The sequence below is a fragment of the Chrysochloris asiatica genome, unplaced genomic scaffold (assembly GCF_000296735.1).
Source record: "Chrysochloris asiatica unplaced genomic scaffold, ChrAsi1.0 scaffold00012, whole genome shotgun sequence".
NCBI lineage: Eukaryota > Metazoa > Chordata > Mammalia > Afrosoricida > Chrysochloridae > Chrysochloris > Chrysochloris asiatica.
The window spans coordinates 5,025,874-5,029,781 of NW_006408530.1; the positions used below are offsets into that span (position 1 = coordinate 5,025,874).

At 39.9% G+C, this 3,908-nt stretch overlaps 1 pseudogene; it reads right to left on the minus strand.

Annotated features, from left to right (window-relative positions):
* LOC102839388 overlaps nt 1–1,543 on the minus strand; it is a 33,395-nt pseudogene extending 31,852 nt beyond the window's left edge.
* Between the last annotated feature and the right edge of the window lie 2,365 nt (nt 1,544–3,908).

The following is a 3,908-nucleotide window of genomic DNA, read 5'->3' on the forward strand; positions in this document are numbered from 1 at the left end:
ATAATGAAGGATAATGTTTCATTGCATTATACCCAAGGTTGCCATGAGTTGAGCTGATTCTTTGGTGACTAACAGCAATAACAATCTCATGTGATCCTACTCCTTTCACTTTTCTTATTTCCTACATGTCATTCTCTCCTCTCAAAACATCCTTTCTTCGTTTCAATAGTGTTGAAAAAGAAGTACAAAAGAGAGAGATTCCACTGTGTTGCCCAGTCTGCCTGAGTCTGTATCCATACACTCTGCCTTAAGCAGAGAAGGCAGAGTAAAGTACACAGGTAAAGAAGCAGGTGGACTGTGAAGCACAGTGGAATATCTCTTCCTCTTTTGAACAACTTATATACATGTTATTAAATGCCATCAAGTTGGTTCTGATTCATAGGGACCTTGCACAGGGTTTCCAAGGAGCAGCTGGTGAGTTTGAACCACTGTTCTTGCAGTTCAAACAACCTTGCAGTCCAATGCTTATCCTACACTGCCACACCAGAATTCCATATAGATATAGATATAGATGTGTGTGTGTGCTTGTGTTGCTGTTGTTAAGTGTCATCGAATCAGTTCCAACTCATAGCGACTCTGTGTAGGGTTTCTGAGGTTTTGAGTCTTCTCAGGAGCAGAAAACACTGTATCAGGTCTCCAATCTTGGAACCACCAGCCTTACAGTTCAAATAGACCTTTTGGTCCAGTGCATTATCCCACAGTGTCACACTAGGACTCTCTCTATAATCTATATCTATGTTGCTGTTGCTAGATGCCATCAAGTCGATACCAATTTATAATGACCCTGTGCACAAAAGAAAGAAACACTGTCTAATCCTGGGCCAACCTCACAATCGTTGCTATGTTTGAGCCCATTTGAGTAGACTGGAACCTTCCTGATGGCACTTCACAACAACAAAAACATCTGCATCTACTTTCTACCTACTTTTCTGCTCCCAATTAGAACAAAGTTTCTGAAGAAAACTTTTCGTCTACTCTCAATTTCTCTCCTTCTCTTTTGTTCCTGCTCCAATCAGGCTTTCATCTCCATCTCTCTAAGTCTGTCTTTGTCCGTCAATGGCTTTCACATGGCTAGATACCACCTATTGTTGAGTCAATTCTAACACATAGGGACCCTATAGGACAGACTAGAGCTGCTCCATTGAGCTTTCAAGGCTGCAAATCTTTATGCAAGAAGACTGCCACATCTGTCTTCCACAGAGAAAGCTGGTGGATTCCAACGAGGACCTTTTTGTTAGCAACCCAGGGCTTACCCACTACATCATGAGGGCTCATTTGTTACACACAAAGGTCAGTTGTCTTCCTTTCGTTGTATTTGACTCTCCATTCCTACCTTCTTGAAATAGTTTCTACGGTTGAAATCTACAATTTACCCCACTCAGCACACTTACATTCTTTTTCCTCCAGCCTCAAAGTCAGGCTTTCTCAACTCCAGCTGCACATGAGAATAACTTGGTAAACTTTCATAATACATTGATGCCTGGGCTTCAACCAGATCAATTAAATCAGCACCTCTAAGGGATGAGACCATAGGCTTAGGCATTTTGTCAGAGATCCCCAGATGATTCTAATGTGCAGTCAGGTTGAGAAATACTGTACAACTGAAAATTGGAGCGTCCTCGGGCTCCATCTCAGACCTTGAGTCATTTCCATCTACACTTCTCTAGGTGATCTCATCCAATCTCTTGGTTTCAAATGCCATTTAAATCCTGCTTCTTCTAAATATCTATCTCTAGCCTAGACCCTTCTCCTGAGCTCTGGAATTCTATGTATACATAAAAATTTCTGTTGACATTTACATTGGGATGTATATTCCTCAAAGTTAATTGTCCAGAACTAAAATTTCAATCTTTCCTACTAACTTGCTCCTTTTGGAGCTAGCAATTTCCTGTTTTCAGATGTGTGAAGCCAGACAGAAGTAAATATATATTATCTTGGAGTCCTTCTTTGTGCCTCCCTTTCTTTTGTATCTCAGCTCTAAACTGTCGGTCAAAATATAACCAGAATCTGATGACTTCTCTTACCACTTTCACTGTTGCTATTATACTCTGATTTGAGCCCCTATTTTATTTCTCTGCATTATTGCTAAGGCTTACCTAGTTCTCCTGCTACTGCCCTTGCACCAAAAAGAAAAACCAAAGTGATTATTTTAAAAGGTACTTGAAATTTAGATCATGCATCTCCCTGCTTAGACCCCCTCCAATGGCATCAATCACCTTAACCCCCTTTATACTATGCCCCCCTGCTACCTTTCCTCCCTCTTTCTCTCTCTCACTCTTTCCACTCCATGTAAAGCAAGCATTGTATTGTTCCTAATGCATGCCAGGGACACTCTTGCCTTTGTATTTGGTGTTGTCCCATTGCCTGCAACATTCTTCTCTTAAATGTCTCCACTGAATCACTCTAATGCCATCTTATCACAAGGTTTTCCTTGCTCACTATAAAATATCATCTCCTCAACCCATACTCACTATTACCCTTGTTTGCTCTATGGATGTGCTTGTTTTCACTCTCCCAAATAAAACATATGCTCCTTGAGAGCAATATTTTCATCTGACCCTGACATTGTTCTTGACATGGCATGGGAATTTAGTAAACACTTACTGAATAAAGGAAACTAGCTTGGGAAGCTAACTCTTCTTGCCATAGCCTATGTGATTGTGGTGTAATAAAATGTCAAAAGACCAGAAACCTTTCCCCTTACCTCTATTTATAAGACTTATCTCTTTCATTTGGGTGGGGAGACAAAATTGGAACAAGAACTAAAAAAGATATTGCAATACTGTGGCTTAAAATAAATCATCATGAGATTTGTTTTCTCTGAGTCACGCTTGGGTTGGAACATTTTCTGCCTGCATTCAAATACTCTGTCATTTTTCTAATTCTCTGAGACCCTAAAGGGCTCCTCTGAGAGGAGTGCTGGTATAGGTACTAAAGCATTCATCAAAGAAGTAAAATCCACCAAAACATAGTGTGGGTTAGATATAAGATTAAAAATATATTAATGGGAAAATAAATCTCACTTAAAGCCAAATTAGGTCCCGTGTCTTAACTGAGGAGCATGGTGGCTCTGTACATAAACACTGCATTGAAATTACAAGCATATCTCTTTTCCACAAAACTAGTGAATTGAAGCTGGAATTCTTCCTGAATAATGTTACAATCCACTCAACCAAAAAGAAAGACCTTTTACTAGAGTCAGGTTTGAGAGTCTGTTAGGGGCCGAAATTCTGTGTATTACAACCCTGAGAAAGGAAGAAACTAGTTGTAATTAGCAAGTGTTAGAGTCAGCTGTGGAGTCCTGGTGTGGCTGCATGATAAGCATTGGACTGCTAACCACAAGGTTGGTGGTTCAAACTTACCAGCTACTCTTTGGAAACCCTAGAGAGTCGTGTCGTGATAACCCTTAACCATAGCAACAAGAGTCAGCTATTGTCTTGGATAAATTCGATTTTCTCTCTTTCTGTCTCTCTCCCTCAGTCTCTCACACACACATATACACAGAGTTAAATTTTGGAAATTTTCATCTACTGTGTGACATTGTAGGATAAGCATTGGATTGCTAACTTCAAGGCTGGTGGTTCAGACCCACCATCCACTCCTTGGAAATACAGGGTCACTATGAGTCAGAATCAACTAGACAGCACTTAACAAGTTATAGATTCAATTGTGTCCCTCCAAAATACTTATTGTAAATCCTAACCTCTATGCCTGTGGTTATAATCCCATGTGGAAATAGGTTGTCTTTGATATGTTAATGAGGCAAAATCAGTGTAGGGTTTATTTTGAGTTAATCTCTTTTGAGATACAAAGGAGAAAAAATAACAAGCTATGGAGAGAGAGGGTGTAAACTAGGGATTGCTCTGAAAGGGATCCCATTAGAGGTCTTGGATAGAGTGAGATTAAAA